The sequence below is a fragment of the Chiloscyllium plagiosum genome, unplaced genomic scaffold (genome assembly GCF_037043375.1).
Source record: "Chiloscyllium plagiosum isolate Xiang-an unplaced genomic scaffold, Cpla_swu_hap1 HiC_scaffold_1, whole genome shotgun sequence".
In the NCBI taxonomy this organism is placed as follows: domain Eukaryota; kingdom Metazoa; phylum Chordata; class Chondrichthyes; order Orectolobiformes; family Hemiscylliidae; genus Chiloscyllium; species Chiloscyllium plagiosum.
In genome coordinates, this window is record NW_028270139.1 from 25,685,289 (window position 1) to 25,711,558 (window position 26,270).

The 26,270-nt window shown below is 41.8% G+C and overlaps 1 protein-coding gene across 2 annotated transcripts in view; it reads left to right on the forward strand.

Moving 5' to 3' along the window:
* alpk1 (alpha kinase 1) overlaps positions 1-26,270 on the forward strand; it is a 146,747-nt gene that overhangs the window by 16,438 nt on the left and 104,039 nt on the right. Inside the window, exons 2-3 of one of the 2 annotated variants that reach the window (XM_087982444.1) lie at positions 11,430-11,528; positions 22,477-22,684. The gene's annotated coding sequence lies outside the window, so the exon portion shown is untranslated. The remainder of the gene's footprint in view (positions 1-11,429; positions 11,529-22,476; positions 22,685-26,270) is intronic. The other variant, XM_087982402.1, reaches the window with a different exon arrangement.

Consider the following 26,270-nt stretch of genomic DNA (forward strand, 5'->3'; position numbering starts at 1 on the left):
ATTATGCCCGAAACGTCAATTCTTCAGCTCCTCGGATGCTTTTCCAGAACTACACTCTCGATTCTGATATCCAGCATCTGCAAACCACACTTTCTACTACCCCTTGGACTGGGGTGGATAAAGTTAAAAATCCCACAACACCAGTTTATAGTCCAACAGGTTTATTTGGATGCCCTAGCTTTCTGAGCGCCATTCCTTCATCAGGAGTTGAGGAGATTAAGATCATGCTCACCGAATTTATAGCCAAAGGAGTTCAGTATCATAGAGATGTGATTAAAACTTTAATCTTTTATAATGGGATATGTTGGTTTCTGTTTTCTGTTTCCTCTTTTTCCTCAACTCTTTCCTGTTGTTATTTTTAAAAAACCATTTCTCTTCGTTGAGAACTGGTTTTTATATTCTACCTCTTCACTTTGATGCAAACAAGAAGTTATGTCAAAGATGCATTTGGAAATGTGATGGATTAATTACAATTCAAATTTCTACTGAAGTTCTCATAGATGTAAATTCTTCATTGAATCAAGCAACTTAGGGAACCTGACAGAGCAAAGCATGGTGGTTCAGTGGTTAACATTGCCACCTCACAGCACCAGGGACCCAGGTTTGGCACCAGCCTCAGGTAACTGTCTGTGTAGAGTTTGCACATTCTCCCTGTGTCTGCCTGGGTTTCCTCCGGGTGCTCTATTTTCTTTCCACCGTCTAAAGTGGTGCAGGTTAGGTAGATTGGCCATACTAAATCATCCATAGTGTCTAAGGAGGCTTAGGCTAAGTGGATTAACCATTGGAAATGCGGGGTTAGGAAACTGGGTCTGGGTGGGGTGCTCTACAGAGGGTTAGAGTGGACTAAAAGGGCCAAATGGCCTGCTTCCATATCGCAGGTATTCTATGAAAATTGTTTCTCTGACTTTAAACCTGAACTGCCCTCCAGGTCCCACCCTTGAAACTAAAAGCAGGAGCCACAGCCTTTTGGGCAGGGATCTACTACTGCTCGTGATCTTTTGGCAGCCGTGAGAGCTAAATGCTGAGTGAGCCCAGGCACTTTGAGGTCACTCCGAGGAAGTGTTTCAGTGTGTTTACTTCAGCTTAACATGAACATACCTCGATTCATTCGTATGTCAGTCACATTAAGGAAAACAAATGCAGTATTAATGCCATATTTAAACGGACACCAGCACTTAATACCTTGAGGACAGCCAGGACTTCTGCAAAACAAGAAAATTCAGCAGGAATAGCAGAAACAGGAAGACTCCGTGTGTCCCTCCCAGGACAGGGTAGAAAGTCCCCTCCCAGCCAGACTGGTGCCTGAAAGGAGATTGCAGATGAGGTCGACAAATGTGGAATCACCTCAACAACCTGGATCTCCAGGGCCATCAGTCAATGATCCTAGGTGAGTGCCTGATACCCCTTTTTCCTTCTGGGTTTAAATGTGATTTGCACATGGTAATATGAGAGGGTAAGTTTAGTGGAGAGGAATTGACCCCACAGACCCTCTTTAACATTGTATCAGTCATCACTCTGATAGGTCAATGAGTCATGGACTGCTATGGCGATACTGGCCCTCAAGATGGCTGCCAGAAAGCAAGCATTGAGATCCTGCTGAAAATTCAGCCCTTTTCATTCTTTCCACTGACCAATACTCCCTGATGTATTTAAGAGTATAAAAAATGGTGCAATTTTATCAGCTCAGTTGAAAGTAGGCTTATCACCAAAAATAGCATTTTTAGTAAGAGCAACTAGTCCTAGAAGAGTAACATGATTGAAAATTATTTTAGAAAATCCGTACTGAATCATTTAATGGCTTCACTGGTGTATATTTGTCTTATTATTTGTTAATTAAATATTCTTGATTTGAGAATTTCATTTAAAATGTGGTGCCCAACATATTGGCATGGTGGCTCAGTGGTTAGCACTGCTGCCTCACAGCACCAGGGTCCCAGTGACTGTCTGTGTGGAGTTTGCATATTCTCCCTGTGTCTGCGTGGGTTTCCTCCAGGTGCTCCGGTTTCCTCCCATAGTCCAAAGATGTGCAGGTCAGGTGAATTGGCCATGCTAAATTGACCATAGTGTTAGGTGCATTAGTTAAGAGGGAAATGGGTCTGGGTGGGTTACCCTTTGGAGGGTCGGTGTGGACTGTTGGGCCAAAGGGCCTGTTTCCACACTGTAGGGAATCCAATCCATGACAATTAGCTTAATTTGTAGGGGCTTTCCAAACTAGCACACTGAACTGACTTGCAATTTTGAGCTGGAGGAAATCGTGTTTGTTTTGTAGGCTGTGTTGTATCAGGGCAAACAGAATCCTGAATTAACATTAAAAAATACACTGAAAACATGAGAAGAAGTGGTTTTGAGCAAAGCTCACTAGAATTCCCCTTTACACACTTTGTTTAATAAGGAGACTGAATTGGAGAAGTGGTCTAACCAATGCCTGTCTAATAAAAGCATAGCATCCTTACTTTTAATTTCAATATCAAGTCTACTATAACCTGCTCTCTAGCTGGCTTCAGAACATGCTATCTAAAAAATTACATTGAAAGTATTCCATGAATTCCATCCATGCTATTGTTGCCATTGTTTTTTTTTTACACTTTAGATGTAGATTAAAATTATCCATGATTATTGCCATCCTTTCATCACTAGCACCCTTTTTTTTGTTGTATACTTCTTCCTATGTTATGGTTATGTCATATTTTGGGAACTGTAAATCACTGCCAATAGGGATTTTCTTCCATAGCTGTCCCTCATCACCACCAGAACTGATTCTACATCCTGTTCTATCCATTCCACCAAATGACCTCTACCATTCCTCAAGCCCCTGACACCCCATGCCACCCTGTCCAGCTCTACACACCCTTCATATCCCATGCCAACGTAGACCAACCCATTGTTCCATTCAACATTCTTCCATTGCTTCATCTACAATGCCAATTCACTTGTCATCCAACAGTTTCCAGACACACAGGGGAAAAGAACAAAGTTCTGTTACTTGAGGTAAAGCATTGCCACCTATAATCTATTGAGAAAAACACTCTCATTCACTATAAAATATTTTGACACAACATGACAGGTTTGACACCTCTCTGACAGTTTGACATTTGAAAGTTCCAAGGAGATTAAGCAGCTTTTAGACATAATCTTCTGTAATATTAACAATCCAAGGATACCAGATCACTCCAAAGTAATGTTGTCCACCCCACCCACCAAAGATGTACCAGGACAATGTGCATAGGGGTGCCTTGCCTCTCACCCTGACTATCCAGATGTATAAACAAAATTCATACCTATTCAAAAAAGCTCTAATGTGTACATTCTGGATTCCATACCAAAGAGATGCCAGAATCTGTTTTCTGTGGTAGGGCTGTTAGTGACTAAAATGGCAATCTTCAATCATAAACTGTGTATACGGAAAACCCAACCTGAACCTATTTTTCTGTGCTATGAAATAGACCACATCAACTGAGGTGATGTGTGTCCACCAATCCTCCTTTTTATAGTAAGTCTAAAGGGCCATTTGGTTAACAACCATAGAGGATGAACCACTAGTGAGCCTTAATGAGAAGGGAAACGTATCAAGGTACTAGTTACATAGTCTTGGTTATTGTATCTTACTAGTCAATCAAGAGATTTTTCTGGCTTATCCGTCACCATCAGGATCTTGAGTTAAATATCTCTCTTCCCCATCAAAGACTATATGACATTGTCAGATCGAATGGAGCTTAAAACCATCTTTAACACTAACCCTTTAACCTTTTACAGTTCCACTCCTATCCTTGTGAATGGGGAGCTCAAACCACGTTGGGAAGTGGGGGTTACAATTTCAGGCCATTTTTTACAATTTTGCCACAGTAGAGATTCTTTCTGTAACGATACTATAGCTTTAAGAAGTGTATTTCTTTTTTCTGTTTTATGTTTTTCCAGAGTTCAATAGATTCGGGGTCGGTTCCTAAGGATTGGAGGGTGGCTAATGTTATACCACTTTTTAAGAAAGGTGGGCGAGAGAAAGCAGGAAATTATAGACCAGTTAGTCTGACCTCAGTGGTGAGTCTATTATAAAGGATGAAATTACTGCACATCTGGATAGTAGTAACAGAATAGGACAGAGTCAGCATGGATTTATGAAGGGGAAATCATGCTTGACTAATCTTCTTGAATTTTTTGAGGATGTAGCTATGAAGTTGGACGAGGGAAATCCAGTAGATGTAGTGTACCTGGACTTTCAGAAAGCTTTTGATAAAGTCCCACACAGGAGGTTAGTGAGTAAAATTAGGGCGCATGGTATTGGGGGCAAAGTACTAGATTGGATTGAAAATTGGTTGGTTGATAGGAAACAAAGGGTAGTGATAAACGGCTCCATTTCGGAATGGCAGGCAGTGACCAGTGGGGTACTGCAGGGATCCGTGCTGGGACCGCAGCTTTTTACAATATATGTTAATGATATAGAAGATGGTATCAGCAATAACATTAGCAAATTTGCTGATGATACAAAGCTGGGTGGCAGGGTGAAATGTGATGAGGATGTTAGGAGATTACAGGGTGACCTGGACAAGTTAGGTGAGTGGGCAGATGCATGGCAGATGCAGTTTAATGTGGATAAATGTATGGTTATCCACTTTGGTGGCAAGAACAGGAAGGTAGACTACTACCTCAATGGAATCAATTTATGTAAAGGGGCAGTACAGAGAGATCTGGGTGTTCTTGTACACCAGTCAATGAAGGCAAGCATGCAGGTACAGCAGGTAGTGAAGAAGGCTAATAGCATGCTGGCCTTCATAACAAGAGGAATTGAGTATAGAAGCAAAGAGGTGCTTCTGCAGCTGTACAGGGCCCTGTTGAGACCACACCTGGAGTACTGTGTGCAGTTCTGGTCTCCAAATTTGAGAGAAGACATTCTGGCTATTGAGGGAGTGCAGCGTAGGTTCACGAGGTCAATTCCTGGAATGGTGGGATTACCTTACACTGAAAGACTGAAGCGACTGGGCTTGTATATCCTTGAGTTTCGAAGATTGAGAGGGGATCTGATTGAGACGTATAAGATTATGAAAGGATTGGACACTCTGGCAGTAGGAAACATATTTCCACTGATGGGTGAGTGCCGAACCAGAGGACACAGCTTAAAAATACGGGGTAGACCATTTAGGACAGAGCTCAGGAGAAACTTCTTCACCCAGAGAGTGGTGGCTGTGTGGAATGCTCTGCCCCAGAGGGCAGTGGAGGCCCAGTCTCTGGATTCATTTAAGAAAGAGTTGGATAGAGCTCTCAAAGATAGTGGAATCAAGGGTTATGGAGATAAGGCAGGAACAGGATACTGATTAGGAATGATCAGCCATGATCATGTTGAATGGCGGAGCAGGCTCGAAGGGCTAAATGGCCTACTCCTGCACCTATTGTCTATTGTCTATTGTATGAAGTGAAGTTGAGATAGAGGTACCGAGTGGTCTGCTCCAAGCCAATAAAGTAAACAGCTTGCGAGGCCTTGGTTTTTTTTAAAGTTGGAACAACAGGAGCACCATGAAAGGGTGGTATCAGGCTCACACAGAACCAAGGTTTTAGCTTAGCTTTCAGTAGTTATTGGGGTTTTGAAGCTGCCCTACATTTCTGTCAGCTACAGCTAAAACCTTGAGTTCTCTTTTGCTCTGCCAGGATTTTCTCTTGATGTTCTTTCCTCCTAACTTGAAGAACATTGCATGTGAGAGAATCTATTTTACTGAACTTTTCAAAGATTGTGTTTATGGGATGCTACTATATTGGAACAATTGCAGTTCAGTGTTAAATAATCAATTATTCTGTTATGTTTTCCAATAGTATTAAAGTTATACCAATTCTTCTTTCTTTGGTTTGTGTTTTAACTATAGGGTAAGAATAAAGAGTGTTTTGCTTAAAGCTGGTAGTGTAACCAATCAAATTACATCTGGAACATAGCACCTTACACTTGCCATTAAATGAGAAAAATTCAGGCTACATGAAGGCTACCTCCTTGATATGTTTAAAGAGGTTTTGGTCTGGTTCATATCATTTCCCTCATAGTGAAAATTAGGACCTACCTGTCTAAGCCTTATACACATAAATAATGGTTTTAAGCTTTCAAACTTCACCTTTCATGCAATAAAGAAAAGTTTGAAGAAGGAACATGTTGTAACTTTGGTACTTTCCTTGGACCTTGACTTCGTGATTCATAATGATCAACTTTTCACTGTTTTCTTGTTTTGACAAACGCTACTGAGATTTTGAGGAATTTCCACCTAACTAACTGTTTGCCATGTTTCAGGAAATTTTAGGTCACATGTTTAAAGTAGGACTTTTGCATCATTGAATCAGTGTGATCCAAACGAATAATTGAATCTGAAGCTAGGAACTTTGTGGTGTGTAACTCACCTCCTGCCTTCCCAGTGTCTGTTCATCATTTGCAAGTCTGTACCACGGACAAGATGCACTGCAGTAAGTCACCCAAGCTCTTCCAAATAGATAGATAGATAGATTGCAGACCCAGAGCACCTGCTACTTAGAAAGACAAGGATAGAAAATGTAGAGCAATACCACCAGCTGCATATTCCCCTCTAAGCCACTGAAAATCCTGTCTTGGAGCGACATTACTATTCCTTCACTGTCAATGGGTTAAAATCCTTTTCAATTCCCTCACTATAGGTGTCCTACACCCGTTAAAGTGAGCATACAGGTGTAATAGGTAGTGAAGAAAGCAGTTGGTATATTAGCCTTTATTGTGACAGGATTTGAGTACAGAAGTCAGGATGTCTTGCTGAAGTTGTGCAGGGCCTTGGTGAGACCACATCTAGAGAACTGTATTCAGCTTTGCTCTCCTTATCTGAGGAATGATGTTCTGGCTATGGAGGGAGTACACTGATTCCTACAATGACATTACTGATATATGAAAGACTTACTGGGCTGGTTAGGTCTATGTTCACTGGAGTTTAGAGAAATCAAGGTTGGGGTCTGCAGGTGGAATTTCATGGAAAACAATAACATTCTAACAGGATTAAACAGGCTGGCTACAGCAAGAATGTCCACAAATACCAGGGAGTACAGAAATAGGGATCACCATTTGAAGTTAAGGGGTAGGCCATTTAGTAATGAGATGAGGAGAAATCTCTTCACCAGAGAACGGTGAGCCGGTGGAATTCTCTGCCACAGAAAACAGTTGAGGTCAAAACGTTGAATGTTTTCAAGAAGGAGTTAAATATAAGTCTTAAGGCTAAAGGGATCAGAGGGTGTGGGGAGAAATGAGAGTTCTGAGTTGGATGATCAACCATGATCACATTGAATGGTGAAGCAGGCTTGGAAGATTGAATGACCTACGCCTTTTCCTATTTTCTATTTTTTCAAGTTAAAGACTGAAGTGGTTAAAACACAGTTCACCATCATCTCAAGGACAGTCACAGTTGGACAATAAATGCTGGCCTAGGCTGGGCAGCACACCCAATGATACATTTTTTAAATTAGTTGTGTAATTTTCAATCTAATCCAAAACAATACACTCAGAACATTTGATTGCAACAAGTTTAGCCTCCATACCTTATGTTTGAAAATTAATGCCAGCAACAGGCTCTGGTCATGCAATGAATGAACTTGTGTCAAATTCTTGTTTCCTGTACTCAATAGAGGTATTAACCCATTCTAAATTGATTAGTACACCCAGTATATATTGAAGATAGGAAATTCATATAAGTGCATGAAAGATTTATACAAAAACATCAGACACAATGATTTCCAGCAATTAATCTTTACTTTCATAAGTTAAAGGCAGAATTCTGTACTTATGAACAGTAAAAGGTATTGATAGAAATATGTTGTAATATTGGTTGACCAATAGAATCGAAAGGTCTGTGGTATGGAGATTTTCAATGGCCTGGACGAATGTTATCAGTGGAGACCCACAGGGCTATGTTTTGGGATCCCTTTCATTTAATATGTTCATAAATGCTTTGGAGTCAGGCAAACACAAATAACTTAAAATTATACCAGGCACTGTAAGGGTGGTAGACTCCTCAGACGAATAAGCTAGATTTGAGAAGGATTTGCATGTGCTTGGGGATTGGGCATTCATGTAACAGATGAGATTAAATGCAGAGGAGTGTGTTACATAAGACAAAAAATATCAAGGAAGAGACGTTTGCTACACAGAAAAGGAATAAATATGGATCATGAAGGAGGAGGGTGCAGGGAAGGGGAGGGTGCAGGGGGGGGAGCGGTGGGAGTGTGGTTTTCATTGACAAATGCTTGGCGTCAGTGGGTAAAGTAAATTTTAAATGCTGTGATACTTTAAATGGTCAGTATTGAGCTAAAAGTCTGAGGTATCTCTCTTGACAAGTCTCACATCCTACTGGATTTCACTTGTAATTCTGTGCACGGTATTGCTCACCACAGAGCAACAAGACTATTGCAGTGATCAAGTGGGTATAGAATAGGTCACCCAAAAAGATTGATGGGATGACGGGTCTGAATTTTGAGGAGCAATTAGGTAAATTAGAGAGGTTCTATAGTTACTGGGTGCCATTTCCAAGCTGGGCAGGGAGATATTAGAGTTTGAAACCAGGAAGTGCAGGTTTCCCTGAATGCTGTGGAGTTTTAAAGTTCAGAGTGTGTGTGTTTTTTTTGAGGCTCCTGGCTGAAAGGTTTGATGGATTGACGGGTGCAGCAAGAAAGATTAGTGGTGGTGAGAGGGACAGATGGTAGGAAGGGTCAGGGTGATTACACAGGGTAGGGTGATAATAGTGAGGACAGGGGGTATGGGTAATCCATACGAAGCCATGAATGATTTTAGGTGGGTCAGGACTGATTGAAAGTGCAGATCTTGGGAGGGTTTGTCGGCGGTGGGGGGGTGGTTTGTGGTAGCGGTTGTGTAAAACGAATGCTCATGCAGGTAAGCTTTTTAGATCTGGAGAAAACACTCTGACTCATCTCAGCTGACAGACTGCGAGATAAATGCATATATCTCCTAAGTCCAACCTGCTGGAATTTCTAGGCCTGAAAACTGGATGGGATCTGTAAAAATGCAATGTCACTTCAAATGAAGGTGAGTAAAGTTTGTGAGAAGATTTGTAGCTCGGGTGCTCGTTGTTGTGGTTCTGTTCGCCGAGCTGGGAATTTGTGTTGCAGACGTTTCGTCCCCTGTCTAGGTGACATCCTCAGTGCTTGGGAGCCTCCTGTGCAGCGCTTCTGTGATGTTCCCTCCGGCATTTATAGTGGTTTGAATCTGCCGCTTCTGGTTGTCAGTTCCAGCTGTCCGTTGCAGTGGTCGGTATATTGGGTCCAGGTCGATGTGCTTATTGATTGAATCTGTGGATGAGTGCCATGCCTCTAGGAATTCCCTGGCTGTTCTCTGTTTGGCTTGTCCTATAATAGTAGTGTTGTCCCAGTCAAATTCATGTTGCTTGTCATCAACGTGTTTGGCTACTAAGGATAGCTGGTCGTGTCGTTTCGTGGCTAGTTGATGTTCATTGATGCAGATCGTTAACTGTCTTCCTGTTTGTCCTATGTAGTGTTTTGTGCAGTCCTTGCATGGGATTTTGTACACTACATTGGTTTTGCTCATGCTGGGTATCAGGTCCTTCATTCTGGAATTCACCACAAAGGTATACAGGAAAGCCACACACACAGACCAAGTCCTGAACTATGAAAGCAACCACCCCAACACACACAAAAGAAGTTGCATCAAAACACTATTCAAATGGGCCACAACACACTGCAGTACACCAGAACTGCAAAAAGAGGAAGAAGAACACCTATACAATGTATTTGCCAAAAAGGGATACTCATGCAATTTCATCAACAGATGCCTAAGGGAAAGACAACGGAACGAGGACATGCTGCAACCCAAAGGACTAGCCACACTACCATACATCAAGAGCATTTCCAAACTGACAGCCAGACTACTGCGACCACTAGGACTCATAACAGCACACAAACCAACAGCCACTCTCAGACAACAACTCACCAGAACGAAGCACCCGATACCCAGCATGAGCAAAACCAATGTAGTGTACAAAATCCCATGCAAGGACTGCACAAAACACTACATAGGACAAACAGGAAGACAGCTAACGATCCGCATCCATGAACACCAACTAGCCACGAAACGACACGACCAGCTATCCTTAGTAGCCACACACGCAGATGACAAGCAACATGAATTTGACTGAGACAACACTACTATTATAGGACAAGCCAAACAGAGAACAGCCAGGGAATTCCTAGAGGCATGGCACTCATCCAAAGATTCAATCAATAAGCACATCGGCCTGGACCCAATATACCGGCCACTACAATGGACAGCTGGAACTGACAACCGGAAGCGGCAGATTCAAACCACTATAAATGCCGGAGGAAACATCACAGAAGCACTTCACAGGAGGCTCCCAAGCACTGAGGATGTCACCTAGACAGTGGATGAAACATCTGCAACACAAATTCCCAGCTCGGCCAACAGAACCACAACAAGAAGGTGAGTAACCTCCTTAAGAGGTTTCCAGGACCAACAGATTGTTGCTTATGTCTGTTCATAGATCATAGAATCCCAAGTGTGGAAACAGGCCATTTGACCCAACAAGTCCACACCGACCCTCCAAACAATCCCACCCAGACCCAATCCCCTATCCTATTACTTTACATTTCCACTGACTAATGCACCTAACCTACTCATCCCTGAACACTATGGACAACTTAGCATGGCCAATTCACCTAACAAGCACAGCTTTGGACTGTAGGAGGAAAACCAAAGCACCTGGAAGAAACCCAAGCAGACACAGGGAGAATGTGCAAACTCCAAACAGACAGTCACCCAAAGCTGGAAATGAACCCAAGTCCTTGGATGTGTGAGGCAGCAGTACTAACCACTGAGCTACCAAGCCACCTTTTGTTTTTTAAACTTCCCCCACTGGACAAAGAAAACAACTGTTTTGGGAAGCACTTGCCATTTTGACGTCCTCTATAGGTCATGGCAAACTGATTCCTTTCAGGAGGAAGAGTGGGACAAGAAATCATGACTGTACCTGAAAGGTAACAATTTTCAAAATTAATCTGCCAGAAGACTGACCGTGATATTCACTGAACTTTAAACCACACCACTGAATTTGTTTGTAAACAATTACATGGCTGGATGCTCGGAGGTAGTTTTAAAAAATATTTTAACCCTTTCTACACACCAATCTCACTGTGCAGTCATTGGAATCAGAGCCATAATTTCACTGAGTATATGGGATATCTATAGAGCAGTCACCAGAGGGAGGAGCTAGGAGCTGGAGATATTGATTAATGCAAGTATATTTTAGAGCACGGTGTGTGATTGCTGGATATTGAGAGGCTGGATGATTCACTTGGAAGAGGGACAGATGTTAAACTGGCCAAATTACATGTTTATTGTTATCATCAAGCGCTGGGCATTTGCACAGGAAATGAGTTTTGTTTTAATTCATTCACAGGATGAAGGCTTCGCTGGTGAGGCAGCACTTATTGCCCAGAGGGCAGTTAAGAGTCAACCACATTGTTGTGGACCTGGAGTCATACATAGGCCTGACCAGGTAAGTATGGCAGTTTCCTCTCAAAAAGGACATTCATTTTTCTGACAAGTTGCATTGGATTCATGGTTATCATTAGACTCTTAATTCCAGATATTTTATTGAAGTCAAATTCTACCATCTACCTTGGCAGGATTTGAACCCATGACCTCAGTATTATCTGGGTCTCTGGGTTAACAGCCCAGCGATAATACTACGAGGTCATTGCCTTCCTCTACTTGGGTAGTGTCAATGTGAATTACAACATATGGGAATCACTCAGAGTAAGAATGTCGCAGTAATAATGGCAGAACTGGTAGTGTCCACTTTTATAGCCTGGAAGATGGACATTGCTGAATGTGATGTAGCTGGGTTTTTAGCAGTGGAGTGGCTTCATAGTTAATGTGTAACCTCTCAATGCCTGCCAGTAGATTTAACAGCATGCAAAACTCACATGTATTCGAGCTCCTAAAATCCTCCAGCTCTTCAAATCATTATAGATATGTTATTGCTGGTAACTTTTATTGGGGCATCCCAGAATGACAGTAAGGTGGAGACTAGTGGAGCTGAGGTAGTAAAGGGAATTTGTACCATGGGAGATAGAGTCTGAGCAGGAGATCTTGCACATCAATCCAGAACAAACCTAGCCTGGATGCAATCTCCCTGCTTCCTCTTCTTTTTCAACTTGCTCCTTTTCCTATTTCTTCTACAAAATAGCCCCCTGATTCCAATGGGAATAGCTGAGCCCTCAGGATGTCAATGTTATGGAGCATGCCATCAACAATTTAAATGCACACTCCGGCATTTACTAAGAGGTGCTGACGTTAGGAGAATTGCTTCAGCATACCAAAGGTCTGCTCAGACATAGTGGTTCCCACTCTCATTATACATAGACTGTCATTGTGTATTAGGGTGACACAGGGAAATCATGGACAACATGTCCAGGGGAATAGCCTTTATTCCTGAGCAAACATCCACTGGATTGTCATGGGTGTGTAAAGGCGGTGGGAACTGCAGACTCTGGGAATAAAAACTTTGTAGTTGTTACTGGGACTGATGAGAAACATTCACTCTCATACCGTGTACTGTGGATGGTCAGTCACAAATTGCACGTTGATGGAATGATCACCCTTTGTAATTCCTATATTTCTCCCTGTGACCATAGAGTTGGGTTCATTTGGAGTTTACCTAAGGAATCAGGACTGCTGTGCTGGAAAATCCATATGTGCACTCATTCTCCTGTCTTTGTTTAGATGAGCACAGTGTAGTCACCTTTCTTGATGTATTAAAACTCCAGTTGTATCAATGGGTGACATGTTGGAACCTTTTGAATATGCTCCCCATTCACACATGGAAAGATTCAATTTCTTGGACATCTAATGCCACTGAGATTTTTACAACCATTGGCATCACCACTCCCACCCAGGTATAAGGCTCCAAGTTATGTTGAAGGAGCTGGCAAAGTTCTATAACCATTTCCTTGGTGTAGATGAATTGTATTAATAAGATGGAGGGATACAAAGGGCTTGATAGGGCTTTCTGTGCAGAATCCTCCTCCTCCCTCTTGCTGATCTTGCCATCAATGCAGTCTCTGCTCCATTTGTTGGTCATGGGGAGTATATCCAAAAGTTTCCAACATGTCAGCCATTGATACAGCTGGAGTTTTAATACATCAAGAAAGGTGCCTACACTGTGCCCATCTAAACAAAGAGAGGAGAACGAGTGCACATATGGATTTTCCAGCACAGCAGTCCTGATTCCTTAGGTAAACTCCAAATGAACCTAACCCTATATCCAAAGAAAGAAATACAAGGAGATGCATTTCAACTAATATCTAGCCATCCTTAATACTGCTTGCAAAAACCAGAAGATAACAAAATCTTCTGAGCAACAGGGAGACAAAAATAAGTGCTTCACCGATAGGAAACGTAAGCCAGCAGCACCTCACCTGCGAAAGCTATGACTTTGAGCTAGAAATAATTAGCACAGGCATTCAATGGATCTAAAAAGTCAGAGTTATAGCAAACTGCATCAAATCAGTCCAAACTGCTAACATCTCACTTAAATCTCTCCTAATTTATACACAGTACATCTATGCCAACTCCCTGCCCAGTCCATTGAGATGCCATGGGAATGTGGCACTGTCTGTGCCTGGCAGTGAAGCTGCTGACATTTTATGTCATGTAACATCTTTTGTTTCACCAGTAGCAGTGATGCTACAAAGCCAAATTCTGCAGCATCTTTATATACATTGTACTATAACATTTGTACAAGTTACAGAATTAATTTTACAGAAACTATGGTCTTTGTATATTTATATAGGATGGCATGGTGGCTCAGTGGTTAGTATTGCTGCCTCACAGCACCCGGGACCTGGGTTCGATTCCAGCCTCGGGCAACTGTCTGTGTGGAGTTTCCAGTCTGTGTGGAGTTTGCACATTCTCCCTACGTCTGCATGGGTTTTCCTCCGGGTACTCCGGTTTCCCCCCAAAATCCAAAGATGTGCAGGTCAGGTGCATTAGCCGTGCTAAAATGCCCATAGTGTTAGGTAGGGGTAAATATAGGGTAGGGGTAAATATAGGGTCTGGGTGGGTTACTCTTCGGAGGGTCAGTGTGGATTTGTTGGGCTGAAGGACTTGTTTCCATACTGTAGGGAATCTAATCTAATCATCATATAAAGAGAGATATATGTTCTTAAAATCACTTTAAGGATACAACTTCATTTAATAGGCTGCAAATTTGGGTCTTCCAAGTGATTTATCCATCAGTACAGTACATTTTAGATTGTAGAAACCAGTGCACGTGTGCTGTCCTGCTACTGTTGTCGCAGTTATTTACAGAGTAGAATTAGTTACTTTACCTTTAGTCAAGAAATAAAGGAGGCCAGAAAGCAGAAATTCATAGACCTTCTGGACTTTCTTATGGAAGGTGATAGAATTAATTATTAAGGAGCTCATTTTTTACCTTTATCGGTCAAAACAGAGATTATAAGTGCAGGGAGGTCATGTTGGTGCTGTACAAGATTTTGGTTAGGCTGCAGCTGGAGTAGTGTATGCAGTTCTGGTCACTGCACTGTTGGAACAATGGAGTGGTTATAGAGGAGATTCACACAAATGCTGCTAGGGATGAAACACTTCAACTAATGAAGGAAGGCTGGATAAACTCAGGTTGTTTTCTTTGGAACACGGAAGGTTAAGGGGAGACCTGATAGATGTGTATAAAGTTGTGAGGGGAATGGACAGGGTGAATAGAAAGTGTACCGTGGTGTACCGTGCACCGTGAGTAATTTTGGCTCCGATATTTACGGAAAGATATCAATTCATTGGAGGCAGTTCAGTGAAATTTCACTCGGCTGATCCCTGAGTGGAGGGATTGTCTTCCAAGCAAAAGCTGGATAGGTTGGGATTTTACTCGGCAGAGTTTAGAAGAATGAGTGACGATTTCATTGAGACACATTGAATTCTTAAGGAGCTTGACAAGGTAAATACTGAGAGGATGTTACCCCTCATAGAAGGCACAGTCTCAGAATTATGGGGTGCCAATTTAAGACTGGGATGAAGGGGAATTTCTTCTCTCAGACGGCTGTGAATCTTTGGAAATCATTGTCACAGAGACCTGTGAGGACAATGTCATTGTAAACATTTAAAGCTGAGGTAGATTGGGGATCAGTCAGGAAATCAAAGATTGTAGGGAAAATGTAAAATTTGGAGGTCCGTTGTTGGATTGGGGTGTACAAACTTAAAAATCACATTACACCAGGTTATAATCCAACAGGTTTGTTTGGAAGTACTAGCTTTCAGAGCACTGCTCCTTCATCAGGTGGTTGTAGAGTATAAGATCATAGGACACAGAATTTAATTACAAAAGTTTCTGTGCAATGTAAGAGCACATGACGAAGGGGGTAATATATTAGCAGATATAAAGGATTGATTAGATAAAGGAAGAAATCGGTGGGGATAAATGGCTCATTTTTGTGTTGGCAAGCTACAACTAGTAAAGTACGACAGAGATCAGTGCTGGTCCCTCAACTATATACCATCTATATCAATGATTTGGATAAGCGGACTGAATGCATGGTGCCAAATTTGGCAATGACACCAAGCGGGAAGGTAAATTGTAATGAAGAAGTAAAGCATCAACAAAGGGATACAGACAAGTTAAGTGTGCAGAAAGTGGCAGATGGAGTGTAATGTGGGAAAATGTGAACTTGTATATTTTGACAGGAAGAATAGAAAAGATGGATATTTAAATGGAGAGAGATTGTAGAAAGATTTGGGTGTCCTGGTGTGTGAAACACTGAACATTAGTTACAGATACAGCAAACTGTTAGGCAGACAAGTGGAATATTATAGTTTGTTACAAGAGGATTGGAACATAAATGTTTTACTGTCACTGTAAAGGATGCTGGTGAGACCAAACCTGGAGTACTGGTTTAATGCTTTAGAAGCAGTTTGGAGACAAAAAAAACTGCAGATGCTGGAATCCAAAGGTAGACAAACAGGAGGCTGGGAGAATACAGCTAGCCAGGCAGCATCAGAAGGTGGAGAAATCGGCGTTTCGGGTGTAACTGAAGAAAGGTTGCACCTGAAACATCAACTTCTCCACCTCTTAGAAGCAGTTGAGAGAGAGTTAATTCCACTCATTCTTGGGAAGAAGTGCTTAGCTTATGAAAGTGTCTTTAAATTTATTCAAGGCTGAGTTAGATCAATTTTTGATGGACAAGGGAGTCAAGGATTCCAGGATTCAGACTGGATAATGGAATGATACCATAACTAAATCAGCCGTGATCTTATTGAAAAGTGGTGCAGGCTCAAAGGGCCAAATGACCTACTTCCATTCCTGTGATCCACTGTTTCAGCACCAAAGTACTGCTGTGGAGCTTTGCACAGTTCCCAGATTTTTATTGTGGAAGTTTTAACCCATACGTATTCTGCTCCTTCAAAAGGATTGAATGAAGTGGAGAAAGCCTGTGAAGTTACAGTCTGTACACAGCTTTCTAGAAAGCCATTTCTCATTCTAATTCTCTCAACTGACTAACTTTCTGAAAGAGTTTCCTGATGTTACCTTCTTAAAAACACACAATGCATTTGCCTATATAGCTTTATATTTAGCTTGGAGGTGGTGAAGAGGCGAGCTGCATATCAGCAGTGAAGCAGACCCCTTATCTGTGGATGGTGCCTATAAGGGTCAATATGCAGGTCCCAAAGGAGGATGGGAATTTCAAAGGTAACAACTTTGATCAGGAATCTTTTTTATTAGTCATGTATTTAGGGATTGTATAAGCTAGAGATGTTAGGGTAGGCAAAAAGATTTGTTTAGACGGACACAGGAATGGGGAATATGGTAAAGGAGAGGAAAGATTCTCTCTGGAAGAACCGTGGTGACATGTGAAGGAAGATTCTACAATTGACTGTTGTTGGACCACATGGAAACCTTCATGAGTCCGTATTCCTCAATTTCTATGCCTCTCTTGATTTGATCCCTACTTTCCATCTATGTCTTGAGACACTACATTTTTGATATCTGTGTCTCTCTTCAATCCCCCATTCCCTACTTACCATTTCTCCCAAGTTATAAATTCTCCAATCATCATCGCTCCTTCAGATTCCCCATTTCTCAACTTCACCTCTCCTTCCATGATCTTCCACTCTGCAGTCTTCATTTCTCCACTGGACCCCCATTCTTCAAAACCCACCTCATACTGTCCAAAAATCCCATTCCAACTTCTGTCCTTAAGCTTGCATTCTCCCTTCTCAAGTTTGCAGATTACACCAAAATTGGCAGAGGTGCTGCATTTTGATAGGGCAAATCAGGGAGGTTTTATTCATTTAATGGTAAGGTTCTGGAGAGTTTTTCCGAACAAAGAGACCTTGGGGTGCAGCTTCATAGTTCCTTGAAATTGGATTCATAGGTAGACAGGTTACTGAGGAAGGAATCTGGTATGTTTGCCTTTATTGATTAATATATTAAGTGTATGAGTTGGGCGGTCATGTTGTACCTGTACAGGATAGTGGTCAGGCTACTTTTGGAATACTGTGTTCAATTCTGGGGTTCCTGCTTTAGGAAAGATGTTGTGAAACTTAGAGTCACAGAGTCATAGAGATGTACAGCATGGAAACAGACTCTTTGGTCCAACCTGTCCATGCTGACCAGATACCCCAGCCCAATCTAGTCCCACCTGCCAGCACCCGGCCCATATCCCTCCAAACGCTTTCTATTCATACCCATTCAAATGTCTCTTAAATGTTGCAATTGTACCAGCCTCCACCACTTTCTCTGGCAGCTCATTCCATACACGTACCACCCTCTGTGTGAAAAAGTTGCCCCTTCGGTCTCTTTTATATCTTTCCCCTCTCAACCTAAACCTATGCCCTCTAGTTCTGGACTCCCCCACCCCAGGGAAAAGACTTTGCCTATTTACTCTATCCATGCCCCTCATAATTTTGTCAACCTCTATAAGGTCACCCCTCAGCTTCCGACGCTCTAGGGAAAACAGCCCCAGCCTGTTCAGCCTCTCCCTATAGCTCAAATCCTCCAACCCTGGCAACATCCTTGTAACTCTTTTCTCAACCCTTTCAAGTTTCACAACATCTTTCCGATAGGAAGAAGACCAGAACTGCATGCAATATTCCAACAGTGGCCTAACCAATGTCCTGTACAGCCACAACATGACCTCCCAACTCCTGTATTCAATACTCTGACCAATAAAGGAAAGCATACCAAACACCTTCTTCACTATCCTATCTACCTGCCCCTCCACTTTCAAGGAGCTATGAACCTGGTCTCTTTGTTCAGCAACACACACTCGAACCTTACCATTAAGTGTATAAGTCCTGCTAAGATTTGCTTTCCCAAAATGCAGCACCTCGCACTTATCTGAATTATACTCCATCTGCCACTTCTCAGCCCATTGGCCCATCTGGTCAAGATCCTGTTGTAATCTGAGGTAACCTTCTTCACTGTCCAGTACACCTCCAATTTTTGTGTCATCTGCAAACTTACTGACTGTACCTCTTATGCTCGCATCCAAATTATTTATGTAAATTACAAAAGGTAGAGGACCCAGCACCGATTCTTGTGGCACTCCACTGGTCACAGGCCTACAGTCTGAAAAACAACCCTCCACCACCACCCTCTGTCTTCTACCTTTTCAGTTCTGTATCCAAATGGCTAGTTCCCTCTGTATTCCATGAGATCTAATCTTGCTAATCAGTCTCCCATGGGGAACCTTGTCGAATGCCTTACTGAAGTCCATACAGATCACATCAACTGCTCTGCCCTCATCAATCCTCTTTGTTACTTCTTCAAAAAACTCAATCAAGTTTGTGAGACATGATTTCCCACGCACAAAGCCATGTTGACTATCCCTAATCAGTCCTTGCCTTTCCAAATACTTGTACATCCTGTCCTTCAGGATTCCTTCCAACAACTTGCCCACCAGCGATGTCAGGCTCACCGGTCTATAGTTTCCTGGTTTGTCTTTACTGCCCTTCTTAAACAGTGGCATCACATTAGCCAACCTCCAGTCTTCCGGCACCTCACCTGTGACTATCGATGATACAAATATCTCAGCAAGAGGCCCAGCAATCACCTCTCTAGCTTCCCACAGAGTTCTAGGGTACACCTGAATAGCTCCTGGGGATTTATCCACCTTTATGCATTTCAAGACATCTAGCACTTCCTCCTCTGTAATCTGGACATTTTGCAAGGTGTCACCATCTATTTCCCTACAGTCTATATCTTCCATATCCTTTTCCACAGTAAATATTGATGCAAAATATTCATTTAGTATCATCCCCCATTTTCTGCAGCTCCACACAAAGGCCACCTTGCTGATCTTTGAAGGGCCCTATTCTCTCTCTAGTTACTTTTTTGTCCTTAATATATTTGTAAAATCCCTTTGGATTCTCCTTAATTCTATTTGCCAAAGCTATCTCATGGCCTCCTGATTTCCCTCTTAAGTATACTCCTACTTCCTTTATACTCTTCTAAGGATTCACTCAATCTATCCTGTCTATACCTGATATATGCTTCTTTTTTCTTAACCAAACCCTCAATTTCTTTCGTGATTCAGCGTTCCCTATACCTACCAGCCTTCCCTTTCACCCGGTCAGGAATATACTTTCTCTGGATTCTTGTTATCTCATTTCTGAAGGCTTCCCAATTTCCAGCCGTCCCTTTACCTGCGAACATCTGCCTCCAATCAGCTTTCGAAAGTTCTTGCCTGATACCGTCAAAATTGGCCTTTCTCCAATTTAGGACTTCAATTTTTAGATCTGGTCTATCTTTTTCCATCACTATTTTAAAACACGTAGAATTATGGTCACTGGCCCCAAAGTGCTCCCCCACTGACACCTCAGTCACCTGCCCTGCCTTATTTCCCAAGAGTAAGTCAAGTTTTGCACCTTGTCTAGCAGGTACATCCACATACTGAATCAGAAAATTGTCTTATATGCACTTAAGAAATTCCACTTCATCTAAACCTTTAACACTATGGCAGTCCCAGTCGATGTTTGGAAAGTTAAAATCCCCTACCATAACTACCCTATTATTCTTACAGATAGCTGAGATCTCCTTACAAGTTTTTTTCTCAATTTCCCTCTGACTATTAGGGGGTCTATAATACAATCCCAATAAGGTGATCATACCTTTCTTATTTCTCAGTTCCACCCAAAAAACTTCCCTGGATGTATTTTCGGGAATATTCTCCCTCAGCACAGCTGTAATGCTATCCCTTATCAAAAATGCCACTCCCCCTCGTCTCTTGCCTCCCTTTCTATCCTTCCTGTAGCATTTGTATCCTGGAACATTAAGCTGCCAGTCCTGCCCATCCCTGATCCATGTTTGTGTAATTGCTATGATATCCCAGTCCCATGTCCCTAACCATGAGCCCTGAGTTCATCTGCCTTCCCTGTTAGGCCCCTTGCATTGAAATAAATGCAGTTTAATTTATTAGTCCTACGTTGTCCCTGCCTGCCCTGACTGTTTGGCTCACTTCTGTTCTCAACTGTACCAGTCTCAGATTGATCTCTTTCCTCACTATCTCCCTGGGTAATTCCTGCCTAACTCTCTGTAATCTCCCTTCAGAATCTCAACCTTTTCCCTTCCTATATCGTTGGTTCCAATGTGGACAATGACCTCTTGCTGGCCCATCTCCCCTGTGAGAACATTCTGCACCCTCTCTGAGACATCCTTGATCCTGGCACCAGGGAAGCAAAACACCATTCTGCTTTTTCTCTGCTGGCCACAGAAACGTCTGTCTGTACCTCGGACTACAGAATCCCCTAACACAATTGATCTCTTGGAAGCCGACATACCCTTCATTGCATTAGAGCCAGTCTCAATACCAGAAACTTGGCTGTTCGTGCTACATTCCCCTGAGAATCCATCACCCCCTACATTTTCCAAAACAGCATACCTGTTTGAAATGAGTATATCCACAAAAGACTCCTGCCCTAGGTGCCTACCTCTCTTACCCTTCCTGGAGTTAACCTATCTATGTGACTGTATCTGAGACTTTCCCCCCTTCCTATAACTGCCATCCATCACATACTGTTGCTGTTGCAAATTCCTCATCGCTTCGATCTGATAAGATTTGTATCCAACAGCATTTATTGTAAATATAATCTGCAGAAACCCTTAAACTCTTTTTAAACTCCCACATCTGCCAAGAAGTACATATCACTTTACAAAAGGCCATTTTTGCTCCTTCACAATCTACAAACCCAAAAAATAACACAATCTTATTCTCTACAAAACACTGCACACCAGGTTAAATTAATAGTTATGGCTTATGTTTTAAGTTTAATCAAGAGACTTATCTCCAAAAACATATAATCAAGAAAGAACCCACTGTACTCACTACTGCAGCCTTTCTATTGGACAGACTTAAAACAACGATTAACTTATCTGTGTTGTGTACTTCGCACATACAAGTTCCTCCAAGATTAGTTGTGAAATTCACTGTTTGTTAATTTTCCCAGACACACTCCGATGTCCAGCGATACATGAATTCAAAAACAGCAAAGGCAGTAACTGTGCAGGTTCTCTTTCTCCCTCTCTCTCTCTCTCTCTCTCTCTCTCTCTCTCTCTCTCTCTCTCCTGCACTGTCCTCACCATGTGCTTCCTTTGTCTGTACTTCTCCCTTTTAAAACTGCTGTTGTTTTGACTTTTTTCCCAAAGTTCCAAAACAATGCAGCAGCATATAAAACAGTAATTGCTGCTCCTGGGATTCAAGGAAATCACCTCCAGCACCTAAAACACCTCAAAAAAAAGGAGCAGCTCTTACCTCCAGAAATTTTTCCCGTCCTCGATCTTGGACTGAAAGGGTTCAGAAAAAATTTAAAAGGATATTGCCAGGGTTGGAGGATTTGACCTATAGGGAGAGGCCAAATAGGCTGGGAATATTTTCCCGGGAGCATTGAAGGCTGAGGGGTGACCTTATAGAGATTTATAAAATCAAGAGGGGCATGGATAGGGTGAATAGCCAAGTTATTTTCCACAGAGTAGGTCAGTCCAAAACTAGAGGGCATAGGTTTGCATTGAGAGGGTAAAAATTTAAAGTGACCTAAAAAGCAATGTTTTCACCAGAGGGTGGAATATGTATGGAATGAGCTACCAGAGAAATTGGTGGAGACTGGTACAATTGCTACATTTAAAAGGCATCTGGATGGGTATATGAATAGGAAGGGTTTAGAAGGATATAAGCCAAGTGCTGGCAAATGGGACCAGACTAATTTGGGGGATGTCTGGTCAGCCTGGATGAGTCAGACTGAAAAATCTGTTTCTGTGCTGTACATCTCTCTGACTCTATGACTCTCAAAAGGTCCCACCATCCCCCCAGCCTGTACTCGGGCAGCCCCACAATTTCTGAGTTCTTTCCCCAAATTTGAACTTTGTTGCCTCCAAGTTCCAGGTACTTTAGCGGTTTTCAGCTAATGCACCAGTTGATTGTGGATCTCTGTGTCAGTAGACAGTCTGAACATCGAATCCAAAGCCCAGCTTCCCTGAACAGCTACTGATGATGTTGCAATGGAAGAGCATGCTGTGTGGATGGGGAAGTGTAGTGGAACTCTGCACATGAGAAATTCAAAGCTCTGAACTCCTAAAGACAAAGCTTGGGAAAGGAATGACCAATTTTGGAGAATTCCCAAGTTTTCAATTCTATCGATGTGTAACTGGTATGTAACAGCATCATTCATTGGAAACATCTTGTGACAAAGTGATACTGTCCCACCTGTGGGCTGAAAGGCCTGGATTTAAGTCCTGCCCTGCTCCAGGGGTGTGTAATAACATATCTGAACAGGTTGATTAGAAAATATTCATTGTCAAGATCTTGCGCCTCAGTGGTAGTGTCTCTACCTCAGGGCCAGAAGGACAGGGTTCATGTCCTACCCTGCACCACATGTGTGACTGCACAGTTAATTTGAAATGCCTTCATAGCAAAGATCTGTCACAGGTTTTGAATTACTAGCTCAGAAAATTGGGGGCTGGCTGGTGGCTTAGAGTGGCAACTTAATTATAAAATCATTAAAGTTTAATAATAAAAGAAGCCAGGGATGAGTCCATCATTATTCAAGTAGCATTTTAAATTACAGTAGGGCTTACTACTTCAATCAATTTCAAACCAAGACCTCAGTCCTTTACTCGTGTAAAATTAAGTCCTCGTGTCAGCTCAGTATTTATATCAATATATGGATGCATGGTATTTTTGTCATAAAAGTGTACTTTGGTATGAAATGCCTTAAAGCACATAGAATTGTTTTTGAAAGACTTGCTTTAATTGTGCTTTGATTCATGGCAAGATGTCTCTGTTTCATATTTTGTTATAAAGATACTATTTTAGGAACATAAGCTTTCACTAGTGTATTCACCGGCCTTATTTCTTACACTTCCATGAGTTTGCCATAGCAGACGCTGGAAGATCATACATATGTATGAAAGGAGAAGCTCTCATAGCACTCATTAACATTGACAAAGAATACCTCGAGCTGTGAGTGTTAGGAACTCCACACAGCCAGGAAAGTGGAATTATATTAAGGCATCATCAGCTTACTGAAGCACTGAGTTTATTCCTCAGTCGATAGACCTCTGCGTCCTCACATTATCACTTGCAGCAAGGCTATTATTTGCTAATTCTTTTTATTCCCTCGAAAAAAAACCAATTAGATAAAAACAGGCTCCTCCTTTTATTAAAGAGCAAATGATGAGAAATGAAAGAGCAGAGAAATACAATTTATGGATTAAATTCCTCTCATAGAAGAAGTGAAAAAAAGAAAAATCCGATTTAGCATGTTGAATATCTCTATTATAGCTCATTCAGTGCCTCTTTGCAACTCTGTGGATTTTTGTTTTGTGATTAATCCTCATTTTACCCATGCCCGGCTCAGTTTCAATAATGTACGTGCTGGTGCTTCGGCTGGGTGGATGCAGAGGCCTCCTTTTCTTCCCTGTTAATTGGTTGAGACCACCAGAATTCGGAGGCTACAGATGTCGCTGATAGTTTGCCTAGGGAGCACATTCAGGCCCATCTGTTGCGGTCTAGAAGCCTGTTCTTGTGTCCAAAAGGCCCTAATTTGATTCTTGTCAGAAACTAATGTAAATGCAGTTTACCTCTTGGGTCACTGCTGGGTTTTATGCCAGTGAGGTCTCCCCCTCCTCCCCCATTTTTAGACGAAGGTTGAATAGGAAAAAAGGAGTTTCAATGTAAACTAAAGAAACCCTTCATGTTAATGCATATTACAAACCACAATGTCTGCCTTACAATAGGGTTTTAATTTTATTCTGCATATAATTAATTGAATCCTTATAATAAGATTGTGGAAAGAAATAGAAAGTCCAACAATTGACATTTAAGTGGGAACTGTTGAAATTTAAGTTAAGCTGGCTTTCAGATCCCAAGAGATACTGCATTCACAGTTTCAAGTGCAAATCAATCAATAACTTATATTACAAATATTTCTGCATTAATTGAAGACTGCAATAATCTTGCCTTTATGGTTTGCAACATCTTTGCCCCTAGGTTGTATTAAATCTAAAATTGTGTATAGAGCCAATAATAAGCTAGTTGCTAATTCCTATCTTTGGATGCAAACTGACATAAATAATATTGATCAGTGGAAACTTTCACAAGACAGGGCTGCGAATTCTGATTCCTTTCTTTGGTTTGGTCTATTTTGCAGTTGTTCATCTATGGATTAACCCGTGAGCTTTCTGAGAGGCGAAAGTTATAGTAAATATGACTGTTCTGCAATGCGCCCAACTGCGGACAACTATTTGAATTATTTTTAATTGATCTTATTTTTAGCTGCTGTATTATCTCCTTTATTTACTATTCTCCCTCCCTTCCCCCACTTCCCATCCACAATATTCTTTTTTTAAGTTCATGTGGGGGGCAGTTTCAGCTTAATTGAGATCAGGGAAACCGTCCCTAGAGAAAATACAAGTGCCAATTTTAATCTGCAAATGAAGTCTGAGTAACTTTGCATTATAATTATTTTGCTGCCCCTTCCCTTCCTTCTCTCCCTTCTGCCTTTCGCTTTATTTATAAATCTCCGGTATAAACTCGGTAAGCCACAGATAAAATGCAAATGTACTGCTTGTGACTTCCAGCTCTTAATGGGTCAGAATTTGTGAACCAGTGTTTTGGAAGTGAAAAAGGTTTCAGGAATTTTTGTTTTGAGAAAGAAATGGGAAAGGGATTTGGTATCATAAAAGGCAGCAGATTTCTGGAATCCGGGTAAAAGCAGCTCTGGTGAAGGAAGAAGTTACGTTAAACATTACATATACAGCACTTCTGAAAGCCTCCAGATGCCTCAAAACACTTCATATCTAACAAGGTACTTTTCAAAGTAGGAAAAGCAGCAGCCAAAACAACAGGAGAGATATGGCAAGATTATCTTTTTTTTGATGATGTTTGAGTGTTCAATGTGGACAGCATAAGGTATATGGGTATGGTGGGGATGGGGTTGTGTAGTCTGTCATTTATCGTAAAAGTGAAAATGTACATACTTTGTAAAGAGAAAGGTGCTTGGAATTGGAATGTGGAGTTGAGGCTTCGATCTGATCAGTCCTGATATTACTAAATGGCAAAGTAGGCTTGAGGGGATGAATGGCCTCATTCTGCTCCTAATTTGTTTGTAAATATTGTATGTGCACGCTAGGTAATGGTTCTAAAGGCTGTCATTTTGTAAAATATATCTCTCAAAGACAATCCTCCCTGCGAAATAAAGTCGGGCACTATGTTCCAATAATCTAAACGTCAAAGCATAATGACTGCAAACAAGATCAACACTACCTGTTGACACTTCTGGGGTTTAGTTCTTCTTTGAGAAACCCTACCACAAATTCCCAGTGGAGGTCTCCGTAGAAACATGTGAATCAGGAGCAGAAGTGGACCATTTGGCATCTTCGAGCCTGCTCCGTTCAACATTTAGAGTCATAGAGTCATAGACATGTACAGCATGGATACAGACCCTTCAGTCCAACCCGTCCATGCCGACCAGATATCCCAATCCAATCTAGTCCCACCTGCCAGCACCTGGCCCATATCCCTCCAAACCCTTCCTATTCATATACCCATCCAAATGCCTCTTAAATGTTGCAATTGTACCAGCCTCTACCACTTCCTCTGGTAGCTCATTCCATACACGTACCATCCTCTGCATAAAAATGTTGTCCATTAGGTCTCTTTTATATCTTTCCCCTCTCACCCTAAACCTATGCCCTCTCGTTCTGGACTCCCCCACCCCAGGGAAAAGACTTTCC